The sequence below is a fragment of the Adiantum capillus-veneris genome, chromosome 7, assembly GCF_014529385.1.
Source record: "Adiantum capillus-veneris isolate H3 chromosome 7, ASM1452938v2, whole genome shotgun sequence".
NCBI lineage: Eukaryota > Viridiplantae > Streptophyta > Polypodiopsida > Polypodiales > Pteridaceae > Adiantum > Adiantum capillus-veneris.
Genome location: NC_140937.1, coordinates 40,300,406 through 40,315,407, shown reverse-complemented (window position 1 = coordinate 40,315,407; position 15,002 = coordinate 40,300,406). Strand labels below are relative to the sequence as shown.

The 15,002-nt window shown below is 45.6% G+C and overlaps 1 protein-coding gene across 3 annotated transcripts in view; it reads right to left on the bottom strand.

The window, feature by feature from the left end:
- Positions 1-15,002, bottom strand: part of LOC147453722 (ran-specific GTPase-activating protein 30-like) — a 101,955-nt gene that overhangs the window by 19,944 nt on the left and 67,009 nt on the right. The window lies entirely within an intron of this gene.

Here is a 15,002-nt window from a genome sequence, read left to right as displayed (position 1 = left end):
GCGCTTCAGTTGCGCTAAGAGAGTGGGTATAGAGATCAAAGCGTACACTCCTACATTACATGCTGGTAACTTTTCTAACTTTGATCACACTAGCTCTCACTCTCGCAATCTCCAACTGCCTCCAAAAGCTGTGGACACTATGATTGTCTGCTCCCCAAACACATGCTAAACCGAATTCACCAAAGGCTACCCCACGTTACAACGATGCCAGTGTCAGACGTGTCATGCACACTCTTTCCATCCGTCTGATGTCACTGGCTCGGGCCTCGCGGGGTGGTCTATCCACCCCAAGCGTGGGGGGTCCAATCCCCCCACTCGAGGCAGCCTCAACGGAGGCTAAGGTAAATTCCCCCACCCTATGCAATGATTTGATCCCCTTGCTTGAGGTGCTTCGCAAGGTAAGGTCCCCCACCCTGCGGGGTGGTCTATCCACCCCAGGCGCAGAGGGTCCAATCCCTCTGCTCGAGGTGCTTCGCAAGGTAGCAACTAACTCACCTGATTGTTCCCGGGGTTCGTGCCTCTCTGGTACCCTACCTGATTGCCTCTGAGGTTCGTTCCTCCCAGTAGGCATTGTCCATGCTTGCGCTGGAGTTCGTTCCTTCCAGTAGAGGTGTGCAGTGTGCTCATAGCACTCACTGAACACAAGTTCTTCATCGCTTTGAGAGTATGGATAGCTTTGAGAATAGTTGAGAAATTTGGAGAATTGAAAGAATGAGCGCTAGAAAGTAAGACGTTATATAAATGGTTGTACTTTCATGGGGGGTCCCCTAAATACTCTCTCCCGTGGGGGTTGGGAGAGAGACCACTTGCTTCCCATCCCCTCGTGGTGCAAGGGTGGGCGCCAATTATTCTCATCCCCTTGTATGGCCGGCAAAGGGGAGGTTTACACAACATACCCCACTTCCGCACTTCGAAAAGTGGAGTTTGGATCTCACCATGGAGTGAGTCCTTTTACTTTTTATGGTTTACGACACACCCCCCTTTCGCACTCGATTGGGGGGTACTGCTCGAGACTCATCCCTGCGCAGCTCGAGGGAGCCGCCACTCCTCCCCCTCCCCCCGTGGCCCTAAGGGGGAGCACCTCTGACCTAGGTCTGGGGAGAGAGAGGCTTTTCCACCTCTCTCCCAAGCACCCCGTGAGGTGGGCCCGAGATGTCCAAAACCCTCCCCTACGGGGCTCTTCGCCAACTTCAGGAAGGTGAGCTGCCCCACCCTCCTGAAGTCCTCAAGAGACTTATCTTTAGCCCAGGCACAAGGCGTAATGCATTCCATACCCATAGGACAAAGATCCGGTGTAGTGCGCTCAAAAGCCACAAGGGATGAGTTACCTCATCCGCTCGGAAGTTAGATCTTCAAGGGTTGGGAACCACCCCATCCGATGGAAGATCCCAAAGAGACTTACCTTTAGCCTAGGTACAAGGCATAATGCGTTCAATACCCTTAGGACAACCTTTGGGTGTAGTGCGTTCAAAAACCACAAGGGACGAGTTACCTCATCCGCTTGGAAGTTAAATCTTCAAGGGTTGGGTATCACCCATCCGCTAGAAGATCCCAAAGAGGCAATAGAGAGTTCTTAGTTAGAATCTAGTCCCGCCACGTGGAGGCGAGTGTCATAGGACATAGGTGTCGAGAAAAAATGCACTACGTGCAAAAAGAAATGTACTGAAAAAAAAACCAAACTTCAGTTCGCACACAAATGCATTTTGATTGTAAAAATTAACTGTTCAACACACCATGTAATCTGTTATGCGTGTCTCTCCCCAAGCATCCACTATTTGCGCTGTGAAATTATTGATTACAAACTTTAAGGTGGATATCTCATAATCATTGTTGTAGTGCTTTACCCACTATTTGTTCGATAGGTACACCTTTCACAGAGTTGATTGTAACTTTGTCACCCTTACTATTACCACTTTTGACTTGCTGGCCTTTGCACCTTTGCTCTTAGTTCCCATTGAGACTTTACTGTGGCAGCAATAAAACCAAACTTTAGTTCGCACACAAATGCATTTCGACTATAAAAATCAACTGTTCAATACACCATGTAATCTGTTATGTGTGTCTTCCCCCAAGCATCCACCGTTTGCGCTGTGAAACTATTGATTACAAACTTTAAGGTGGATATCTCATCATCATTGTTGTAGTGCTTTACCCACTATTTGTTCAGTGGGTACGCCTTTCGCAGAGTTGATTGTAACTTTGTTACCCTTACCCTTACCGCCTTTCAACTTGCTAGCCTTTGCACCCTTGCTCTCAGTTCCCATTGAGACTTTACTGTGGCAGCAATAAATGCATGAAAAGAGGGTCATTGCACCTCGCTTGCACCCTAATATACACTTGAGTGTTTTCAAGTCTCCTGCCAAATGCCACTCAACTTGGAACGTTCCAAGACCTGAAACATGGAATCTCTGTCCTTCTTGTTGTTGTTGAATGATGTCAATAATTGCGGTGTGTTTGAAATACCATTTCAGGGCCTCATGTGTCTCATGTGGCAGATAAAAAGCAGCCAGCCACCAAATATTCTTCCCTAACTGAACACCTAAACACGTGTTTCCCTTCTCATTGGCATTTAGCTCAACATCGACACCTGCCAAGGCCCTGGTCATCAACGTAACGCTTACCCTTTCAAGCCGTTGACCTTTAACAACCTGGCACTCATCAAGCTTCATAACAAATATCACTTTGCCATCACACTCTTCAACCCATAAAATCTTATCATTGACTCTTGGAGCTTCAACAAGTCAACATACACATTGTTGAACTCGTTGTACCATAAGGATTTGTTGTCTTCTAATGGCATGTCATCCTCCACATACTGAAATCCGCCCAACAAGCTTGCAACATCATTATTGACGCACTTTTTTGCAACACTGACACTGTAAGGCGTTGCCAAAAACCTAAACAAACCTTTTGTCCGATGACCGAGTATAACACTTCTATACAAAGCTTCATAGGCCTTGAAGTTTATTCCTGCATTGTCACACACCTCCATCATCTCTTGAGGCGACACAATGCTCGTTAGCTCACTGAAATACTTCTGCCACAAAACATTAGCAATGCCAACATTGGATGGATCATCCAGTAGCTCAACCAACTCCTTTGGCTTGATGATATGCTGCAGCAGAGCACGTCGTGTCGTTTGAGCATCGGAAACGATTCCCATTATCATTCGAGCCAAGTTCCTGCATATTGAATTAATGTTACACCAACCTGCAGAAAATGTAGAAAATCGGAAGCTTGTATCCGTATTCTTACCGAGTTTAACGGACAGGTTTCTTTCAAGCTCCACCACTTGAGGATAGTAACGACATCGCTTGTCTCTTGTGCTTGCAAAAGAGGTAGCTGAGGGGAACGTGTGTGAGATGATCGATTCGCCGACGCATATTCCGTGAAGTGTGCTGTAGTTGAACATAATTGTCTAGTCGACGCTCCTGCTCTTCTTTTTGCTATTGTACTTTTTGATTGAGATTCGTCATCTCATCGTTCAGTTGCTTCATCTTCTTGTTGGCTTCGTCTCTGACTTGTTGTAGATCTTTCGCGAACTTCTCTTGCAATGATAAATAGGCAGCAAAGAGATGTTTACTTGCTTCCCTTTCATTGACAAAAGCTAAATACAATCTCCAACAGTAGCCAAACAGTCCGTCTCTTCCATCTTTAATAAAACGCAAAAGCTCAGTGACATTACGAAAGAGTAGTGGTGCATTGGTGATTGGATCACCAGGATAAATGTGGCCATCGATCCATAAGTTGATTGCCTTGCACCCAATGCTCCGTAGCAGATCTGCAGCATTAGGATTCGATGTGCCAAGTCGCACAACAATGTACTCCTGCTTCAAATCAACATTTAATTGATATCGTTTTGGCCTATTAGTAATGTCTTGCAATGGAGGTGGATTGAATGACATGTTTGTTAGCTAATCAAGCAAATTAGAGAGAGAATGTGTAATGGTGACTGCTGCAAGCAAGGAAAGCTGGCTATGGAGGAAAAAAGTGGAGAGTACTAAGAGATAGTAGAAAAGGATTATGTTGTGGAGGGAAGAAAGAGGAGTGCAACTCAATCATCTTCGAATTCAAATTGTTAATCATAAGAGCTTTAGAGAGAGAAACACTGCTACACACACAGGTAATGGAGTTTTCCATTGCTCTCACCTAGAGCTGGAGAGGGAGCAGCATGAGAGAGAGAGAGAGAGAGAGAGAGAGAGAGAGAGAGAGAGAGAGAGAGAGAGAGAGAGAGAGACATTAAAGAAAGAGAGTGGGAGAGAGTAGATCTGCAACCTTGGAGGATCTGCACTTTTTGTCAGATGTAGGCAGCATAGAATGTCCTCTTAATGATTGGGAGGTGGAAGTGACGAGAGAAAAGGGAGGGAAAAAGAAAGAGTTGGCTCACATTTTAGAGAGAGAATGCAATGAGAGAATATACAAAATCTGCTTTTTTGGCAGGGGGGAGCTGAAAAGTGATTCTTTTAATGAGAACTAAGTGAGAGAGAGTGTTTTATATGTTGTAGAGAGAGGAGAGAGATGGGAAAAAGACATTTTAAAATTCAGTTACCCACCTCTCTTTTGGATTAAATTAGCCTATTTTCAAATACAAAATATACAAATGGTATTTTAAAAATTTTCAGCATACGCCATTTTGCCCTCTCTTTTAGGCTTGGTCAAACTTGGCTTAAGCTTTAAGCATTTCCTTAAACTGCCAAATAAAGAGACCCTCCTATACCCCATTCACTTCCTAATGAACTCATGTGTCGGTTGTATCCATGTGCTCTTAGTATCTAGATGAATCAAATCCTGACGTATGAGTCTAGTGATCTCTGTCCGTGTGAGAGATAGGGAGGGTGCATCCAAGGAGTATCGAAACGGAGGCAGTCTATCCATGTGACTGAAACCATGATGTCATCTGCCCATACCAACATGTTGTGTCCCCCTGTAGTGCTAGCTGTTGAGATGACTCAAGGCCTAGCCGAGCATATCTGTCTCTGGGAAGGTCCCATAAATTATGCATGAAGGACAGTAAGGGCCTCGACCACCAGAGGGGGGCAGCTAGCTCGCCTCGAATAATCTCATGTGGCACTGAGGCCTTAGCCCAAATCATCCGAGAGACCATACAGACTAGAGGCCTCTCCATACATCTCCAACCATTAGTGCTACCAGACCTGCCATGGTGGTCCACCAAGGGTCCCCAAATCTTAACCCCATAAAGCAGAGCTTATGCAGCCTTGGAAGGACTGGAGAAGATGTGTCGGCAGAGTGTCAGAAAGCCACAACTTTTGTCGAGGTTCCTGAAACTGAACCTAGTGGCTTCAGCTTAGTTTTCTACTACTCTCCTCAATGAAAACAACGGTCTATTGAAGACTACCCCAAGTTAGGTGTATGCATCTGTACACTCCACCATCTCCTCGCCATATGTAGAAGTGGGTACTGACCTCCTAACCCACTGTGGTGTGGTGTTAAACACCATAACCTTGGTTTTCCCTAGGTTAACAGACAATCCACTATCGTGGGCAAATGTGTACAAAGCATCTAAATGCGTTGCATCCCCTCCAAGGAGTCAGAAATCAACACCAATATCATCAGCATATAACAATAGTGGGATCCATGTCCCTGCCAACTGTGCTCCTCTATCACCATCCCTCTCAATGTAGAGCAACCTCATCCACATACATGCCAAATAGTGTAGGAGATAGCGGGCAATCCTGTTTCACCCCAATAGTGGAGTAAACCAACTCAAAAATCCCCTCTAGAGTACGTACATGCCCCACTAGTGACTTATATAGAGCCATGATCCCCCAAATCAACTCTTTGGGTACCCCCATCTCCTACAGTCTACGCATCAATCTAGCTCTGCGCACTGTATCGAAGGCTTTGCGGAAATCCACAAAGCAACAATAGAGCCGTCTCCCACGTGATCTCCCCTCCTCAATAATGGCTCTGAGTGTCAGAATATGATCAAGAGTAGAGAAATCTCTCCTGAAACCCGCCTGTCCTGCTGCCCGTACACCCACTCTCTCTGCCCATCTACTCAACAACTGCTCAAGGATGAATGTGTACAACTGTGCCAGAGTGTGCCCAATCATAATAGTGCAGTAGTTCCCAGACTCCATGGGATCCCCTGACTTGAAGATAGGTACGATAGTGGACAAAATCCAGGTATCAGGTAGACCCTCGCACATGGCACGATTGAACATCACTACCGAGAGCTCTGCAAGCAGATCTCTGGCATGTATAAAATGCTCTGCTACTAGGCCATCGTGATCATATGCTCTCCTAGTCTTCATCTTGTCAATGGCTTTCTTTACCATCTCAGCGGTAAAGAAAGCACGTGTGTGTGGGCATGGCTCTGGCGGATCTGGAAGAGGTGGCTGCCCCGAGACTGTGAAGAGGGATTATGCATACTGATCCCATACCTCTGTAGAAGTGATGACTGGTGGGGGAGAGTGCTCATGGCAGAGCCGCCATGCCTCGCCTGAATCCTGACGCAAAAACAATTGATATAAATCCTGGTCTAGTCGAGCTAGAAACGCCCTCTTCTTTCGTCGTACCAAACGCCGAGAAGCAATCTGTAACTGCATGTGAGTAATGGCTCCTAGAAGTACCTTCCTCTGACATCAAACTCTGGTCTCTTTGCACTACTCATAATACCAGCTATTCTGGGGTATGCTCTTAGAATGTAGTCGCTGTCCAGGCTCACTGTGGGTATGCCTCCGCTGCTGCATCCTGTAGTGCCTCTGTCAATATATAAGTGAGCTCCCCTAGAGGTCTCCCCGGATCCTCTGTGCATAAGCGTCTGTAGATACCATCTATGTAGACAGAATCAATCTCCGAAGTAAAAGTGTATCGGGTATGCATAGATCTCTATGCCAGTTGAGCTGTGCTAAACTCGAATGAGACGGTAAACGTCATGATCTACTGCTACCGCCATAGGCCTGGGCCAGATTGTAAAGTCATGTATAGAGGGTATGAAACTGGGCTGATCCAAAACATAATCCACTATGCTAGCCCCATGCGTATGAGAAAAACAAGTGAACCCACTCAACATTCGAAATCTCTGGAGGCCATTCAAGATGGCCAGTCCATGTATAGTCCCCAAATCTGTCAGATATCCCGCGTATCCAATGTGCTCTTCATCCTACGAACACATGGCCAATCCCATATTACTAACATCCAATTCTCCCAACATTTCCTCTAAGGTATCGTAGAAAGCTCTCTGAGACTCGCTTGTCCCGGCATTAAAGTCTCCCAAAAGAATGACATCTCCATCCCTAGAGAACTTCCATATGTCCTCATCCAAATCATGTAGGGTGACTATCCCCTAGGCGATACATAATGAGATGTGCTGGAGGCAAAACAACATATTGCAATGTAGAGTGGCCTCCCTGTCTCCGCTCTCACTCTGACCCACATATATCTAGCTGCTCATCTCTCCGAACAATACGAATGAGGGGTTGAAGCTCCTCACTAAATAGGACTGCCACACCTCCTGACCCCCGTCCTAGAAGTGTTGATCTCATATCTTGCCTACAAGTAGCCTCCCAATGGTATCCCGTCACTCTAGGTAATGTGCCGCCAGGAGTCTGATGCACTTCTGAGTAAAAAATAATGTCTCTTCCATTAAAGCTATCCTCAAATGCGCCTACATCCAACTTCATTGATCTAGTACAATTCCATGCTTCCATTTTAAGGCTGGTCCCATGCGGTGCGCTTTTTCAACTCCACTACTCTCCCTCCCCTGTCGAAAGCAATTTTCCCTTTCTCCCTCGCCACCTTGATCTCTGACATCAACTCTTGCATGTGTGCTACCTGTGTTAGAGTGAGGTCATCACCCAAAAATATCCCAGTTTTCTTGATGTTAGGCGCAGCGTACAGAGCAGCGCAACAAGTAGGCACACTCCTAGCAGGTCACGAGAGAGAGAGAGAGAGAGAGAGAGAGAGAGAGAGAGAAATTGTTTTTGCCTGTTGCAGAAAGCTCTTGATGTCGGGCGCCCGTGTCTGACTCTTGTCACACGCGTTGTTTTAATTTCGCCTTGTAATCTTATGCAGAAGGATTATTGTGCGTAAGGTAGCTGCACGTTGGTTCCGCAAAGGTTAGCTGCATTGCCATAAAAATGTTGCCCTCACCAGCTTTCCCTCGCCACAACGTGCCTTCGGGTCATGCGATACGAGAGAGAGAGAGAGAGAGAGAGAGAGAGAGAGAGAGAGAGAGAGAGAGAGAGAGAGAGAGAGAGAGAGAGAGAGAGAGAGAGAGAGAGAGAGAGAGAGAGAGATGAAATGATATATTAACGTCTTCAAAAGGCCATATTGACCTATGGGACAAAAAAGTTTACAAATGGTGAATCTCACACAATGTCTGTGTAAAAGATTGACAAACTGAAAACTGAAACTGAATTGAGCTAAAGCGAAATGGAACGAAAAGGAATGGGATGAAATGAAATGAAATGAAAGGTTGAGATGCTCGAATCAAGATCCTATCTTATGATATCCAACATCAGTCTTTGGCGGAGTTCATCAATGTCCTCCTCAGTGAGTACTCTGACTGGGCGTCTCCCATGTCTGGCCAAAATAGTCCGGACCCTCTGATGGAGCTTGTCACAAAGTGATGACGTGGCTGCCCGCTGTTGGAAACCCTAATTGCAAAAACCCTTATTGCAAAAACCCTAACCCTAACTGGAGAAATGACACGTGGCAGCCCGTGAAACACGGAATTTCTGTACACTTGCTAACGTGGCAGCCCGCAAAACGCGGCGGAATTTTCGGCAATCTTTGGCAGCTTTTTGGAACTGCTTTTTCTGCGCAATTGATGGTAGAGAGAGAAAAAAAAAGTCTCTCTACTTTATCTTAGCGAGAGAGAGAGAGAGAGAGAGAGAGAGAGAGAGAGAGAGAGACTCTTTGCTTTAGCAAGAGAGAGAGAAAAAAAAGAAATTCCTGCTTTATTTTTTAAAAGCTTTTGAGCTTTTGATTTTCAGCTTTTGGGGCTCTGCTTTTGGCATCCCTTGTAACCTTTAAATACGCGGGTTGGCCTCTCACAACTCAGAGCATTTGGATGCAGAGTCTACGTGTGAGCGCCTGCCCGCACTTTTGTACTTTGAACTCAGATTAATACAAAAAGAAATACCGAAAGAGGCGCCAGTCTTTGGGGCCAATATGTCTAGGCACGGCGGGCCAGTGTTGAATCAATTGTGAACTGTGAACTGTTTTGAAGTAGTTATTTGGTGCTGTCGCGGTCGATTCTTGACTTGGAGTGTCCAAGTCTATTACAGTGGTATCAGAGCACGGCCGATTTCTCTTCTACGGGAAATCCGATCCCAATTTTTTTTTTCCGCGGCACCTATGGCTTCACGCAAGGATCAGTCGACTCCCTCTGCATCCGGAGATGCGGGAAGGGATCACAATGAAGATTCTGGCAAGGAGTATGGCCCGCCTCGGCCTACTCAGGCGGAGCGTCGAGAGATGAAGCATCGTCAATTGATCGGCGATGCAACAAAGATGATGCTCAGTTTTGTGAAGGACCCAAAATTTGCAAAATATATGAGCGAGACTTCTTTTCAGGAGGTGCACGAGCAGTGGCAGAAAACCACAACACCACCCCCAAAACCGCTCTCAAGAAACCTACTGCTCACAAGAAATATTCAGAAAAGGAATTAGAAGAGGTGGTTGATGCACGGACTGCTCAGCTTTTTGACGAGCAAAACAAAGCTAAAAGGCACGGCAAAAAAGGAGAAGAAAGGCACTAACTTCCCGGGCTATTTGGGTCGTCAGTTGATATTTGAAAAGGCAAAGAAACAGAAGAAGCGTGTTCGATTTGAAGAAGTACCCAGTTCTTCTTTTTCTTCTTCTTCTTCTGACAGTTCTTCTAGCTCATCTGGCTCGAGCGAAGAAGACCGAAAAGGCAAAAAACGAAGAAAGAAACAACGCTTCAGAAAGGGCAAGAAAAAGGCAAAGAAGTCTAAATCTCCCCCAGTGAGTGACAGTTCTACAGAGGACTCGTCTACAGACAGTTCAGACTATGACGACATCAATTTTTATGCAAAGAAGAAGAATTTTTACAAAGCCAACCAATATGACTTTCTCGAAGACAAAAGCAAGAAAGTCCAAGAGTTTAAGGAAGGTGGACAGTCAATTAAATTTGACATGTTTTCGGGATATACAGATGCTTCGAAGGCTTTGCCTTCTGTACAACAGTTTGACATCGCTTTCGCGGGAGGACGTTACTCAGCGCACTCTAAGATTCGGAGAGCTGCCTCTTACTTTAAGGGGAATGCTCGAACTTGGTGGTCCACGCTTCTATTAAGCAAGACTGCGCCAGTTAAATGGCTGAAATTCAAGAGGCTTTTTATTTCTTCATGGATGACTCGAGAGTATGAACGTGATTTACGGAACTGCTTGGAACCATCTTCGGATGACCAAGAAAGATACAGTGGACGCTTATTGCAAGAGATTCTAGAGCTCTTTTCTACCCGCCTCTTCATTTAAGAAGATCTCGTTCAAGGAACAGATTGAGCCGTTTACCTTGGGTCTACCTACAGAGATCCGAGATCACTGCTTGGAACAGAAGTCGGACTTCCATTCAAGAGTTGATGAGTCATGTGAAACGGGGTTTTGCTATTCACTCTGGTAGTTTGACCTACCCCACCGATGAGATCATGACACAAAGAGCCGAACAGACTTCGACAAATGAAAGTAGAAAGAGAAAGAGCAACCCAAAAAAGAAGGATGCACGACCCAAGCTTACTCCTCAATAGCGGGCTCGCTATATCAGGGAAGGGAAGTGTTTTGGATGCGGGGAAACTGGACATATCTCCGCGAAGTGCCCTGACAAGGCACCGAATGAATAGGATGAAGAAAGGCCAGAAAGTTCGAAAGCAGTTGAGCGACGTGGCAGAAAAGGCAAATAAAAGCAGATCTGGTACCACATTGCGTGGGACCAGAACCGAATTAAATAAATGAAAGTACAAACTTTGCCGTTTTTAGGGCAAAAGGAACGATCAGAAAGCTCTTTTGAAGGAGCCAAGGCCAACTTCTTGATTTGGCGGCTCGATTTGGAATTACGTTCGATAGGCTCAGGCCATAGGCGGAGGTAGTTCGAGTGGCACCCGGACGGGATGTTGCCATTACACCGAGCATTGGCAAACTTCGTTTGCAATGACAGGAATGTTTGGGGCAGGAGGAGTTTTACGTATTTGCCTTGGAAGGTTGTGACGTTCTACTCGAAATCCCTTGGTACCACAACAACAACACCGTGGTTGACTACCGGGCTGAGAAAGTGACTTTGACAAATGAAGGGCTCAGAGATTGTACTTGATGAACTTCAGTTTCTTTACTCACTTTTTGGGAGAGAACTGAGCGATGGATGAAGGTCGAATATGTTTTGACCTGAACAAAAGAACGCCAAAATTTTCTCCGCACTCATGCCGATTGCTTCTTAGATGGCCTGCCAGGCGAGTTACCACCTACTCGTCCTAAAGATCATACCATTGATCTGATTCCTGGAAGCACACCACCAAACTGGCCACCTTACTGTGTGAGCCGAGAACAAAATGAAGAGATTATAAACCAAGTGAAAGACCTCTTCGAAAAGGGTCTTGTCCAGCCTAGTACTTCACCGTATTGCTCTCCAGTGTTGTTGGTTTTGAAGAAAGACGGATCTTGGAGAATGTGCAACGATTATAGAGCTCTCAACAAAATCACCATCAAGAACAGATTTCCGATTCCTAGGATCAATGATATACTCGACAGATTACAGGGATCCTCGTGCTTTAGCAAGATTGATTTGAAGAGTGGATATCATCAGATCCGAATTGCATCGCGAGACGTCTACAAGACAGCCTTTCGGACGACTTTTGCATTATTTGAGTTTTTGGTGATGCCTTTTGGCCTAAACAATGCTCCTGCAACATTTAACCGGATGATGGACATGATTTTTCGAGAGTACAGGCTATTTGTTGGCACTTTCTTTGACGATATCATTGTTTTCTCCAAGAATGAGGCAGAACATAGAGATCATCTGCTTCAGGCTATTCAGGCATTACGACATCACAAGTTAGTGATTAATGCGAAGAAAAGTGAGTTTTTCCTACCAGAGATACACTTTTTGGGACACATTGTCTCAACAGCAGAGTGCAAATGGATCCGGCCAAGATAGAGACTATCCGTGATTGGCCCGATTTGAAGAATGTCCATGAAGTTATAAGCTTCTTGGGATTGTGTTCGTACTATAGGCGGTTCATTCGAAAGTTTGCAAAGGTTGCTTCCCCTTTGCATATCTAGAAACAGAAAGGAGTCCCTTTCTCGTGGGGACCCACAAAGGTGGCTGCCTTTCGAACTTTGAAAGAGAAATTGACTACGGGACCAGTTTTGACTTTGTCGGACTTGCAGAAGTCATTTGAAGTATATTGTGATGCTTGTGGTCGTAGTTTCGGTGCAGTCTTAATGCAAGAAGGCCATGTCATTGCTTACGAGAGCCGATTGTTCTCAAGGCTGGAATTGACAGCACAAATTTATGAGAAAGAGCTTTAGGCGGTTAGCCATGCTCTTACTCAGTGGCGGTATTACCTACTCGGAGCGGATTTTATTGTCTTTACAGACCGTCAGAGTTTACGCTACTTCTTGTCACAGAAGTAGCTTTCGGAAAAGCAGATGCGATGGGCGAATATCTTATCACAGTTTCACTTCCAGATTGTCCATGTTCAAGGATAGAAGAATTTGGTGGCAGATGCTTTGTCTCGAAAGCCGTTGGTTCTGGCTATTTCCGCGATACATCATAGGAGCTTCGAGGATATGGTCGACCAATATACCACAGATCCAAATTTTGCAGACGTTTTAACACGGATACGGGATAGGGAAACAATAGCGGGATATTCCATTCGGGATGGCTACTTGATGAGAAAAACCATGTTGTGCGTTACACAACCGTTGAGGGAAAAGGTTATGACTGAATGCCACTGTCCACCCTTTACGGGTCACTGCGGCATTGCTACAACCATGAAAGGGGTAGAGAGATACTTCTTTTGGCCGAGACTCAAGAAGGATGTGGAAGAGTTTGTGCGCAGTTGCTTGGTATGCCAAAAGGTCAAGTTTGACAGGCATAAAGCACAAGGATTGTTACAGCCTTTGCCCATACCCACCCGCCCTTGGAAAAGTATTGCAATGGATTTCATTTTTTATCTCCCGAGAACACAGAGTGGTCACGATGGTATCTGGACTGTTATTGACAGATTTAGCAAGCAGGCTCATTTCATTCCAGTGAAGAAAATAGTCAAGCCGGATCACTTAGCGAGCCTGTTTGTGGCCCAGATTTTCAGATTACATGGCATGCCTAAGACGATCGTCTCCGACAGAGACCCCAGATTTACGAGTTTGTTTTGGAAGGCAATTTGGGAGAACATTGGCTTGCGGTTGCAGTTCTCGTCATCCTTCCACCCGCAGACTAACGAGCAATCTGAGATTGCCAATTCAGTGGTTTTAGATTTATTGAAGTCTTATATCTCGGATCAAAAGACTCAATGGGAAAAGTATCTACCATTGGTGGAATTTGCCTACAATAACACAATACACTCTTTGACGGGGAAGGCTCCATTTGAAATTGTTGGAGGTGCTGCGAAGGTTCCACCATTCCTAAGCACGAAAGATAAGATTTTTGAAGCGGATGAGTATACGCGCGACTTAGACACGGCTGTTGCCAAGGTCCGCGAGGCTTTGCAGAACTCTCAAGAACGACAGAAAAAGGCGGCGGATCGCCATCGTCGCGATTTGAAATTGAAGGAGTGTCACAAAGTGATGATGTGGCTACGGACAGCAGAAACCCTACTTTCTGCCAGAAACCCTAAAATTCCTGCAAACCCTAATTTTTGCCAAAAACCCTAATTTCCGGAAATCGCGGAGGCTTGTTAAAAAACAAAACAAAAACAAAAAAAAAATTATAGAAAGATGAGCGACACAAATTTTGCTTTTTCTCTACCTAATGAGAAAGAGAGAGAGAATGCTTTTGCTTTCAAGTTTTGACTCTTTGTGAGAGAGAGAGCAATTGCTTTTGATTTGAAGCTTTCGGGGCTCTGCTTTTGGGCATCCCTTGTAACCTTTAAATTAGTGGTGAGGGCCTCACTTCTAAGGACATCTGGATGCAGAGTCTGAGAGTGAGCCACTCTCTTGTACTTTGATGATTGATTAATACAAAAAGAAATACCGAAAGGGGCGCCAGTCTTTGGGGCCAATATCTCTAGGCACGGAACTCCGCCGGGCCAGTGTAAATCTATTGTGATCTGTGACTTGTTTTGAAGTGGTTATTTGGTGCTGTCGCGGTTGATTCTTGACTTGGAGTGTCCAAGTCTGTTACAGTGGTATCAGAGCACGGCCGATTTCTCTTCTACGGGAAATCCGATCCCCAAATTTTTTTCCGCGGCACCTATGGCTTCACGCAAGGATCAGTCGACTCCCCCCTGCATCTAGATATGCGGGCTGGGATCACAACGAAGATTCTGGCAGAGAGTATGGCCCGCCTCGGCCTACTCAGACGGAGCAAAGAGAGATGACGCGTCGTCAATTGATCGGCGATGCAACGAAGATGATGCTCAGTTTTGCCAAGGACCCGAAGATGGCAAAATATATGAACCGGACCTCTTTGGAAGAGGTACAGATGGAGTGGCAAAGAACCACAACACCACTCCCGAAACCCGCTCTCAAGAAACCTTCTGCCTCCAAGAAATATACGGAGAAGGAACTGGAGAACGTGGTTGATGCATGGATTGCTCAGCTTTTCGACATGCAAAAGAAAGGCAAAAAGCACGGCAAAAAGCAGAAGAAAGGCACTGACTTCCCGGGATATTTGGGTCGTCGCTCGACATTTGACAAGGCAAAGAAATTGAAGAAGCGCGTCAAGTTTGAAGACCTACCCAGTTCTTCTTCTTCTTCTTCTGACAGTTCTTCTAGCTCTTCAGACTCGAGCGAAGAAGACAGGAAAAGCAAAAAGCGAAGCAAGAAACAACGCTTCGGAAAGGGCAAGAAAAAGGCAA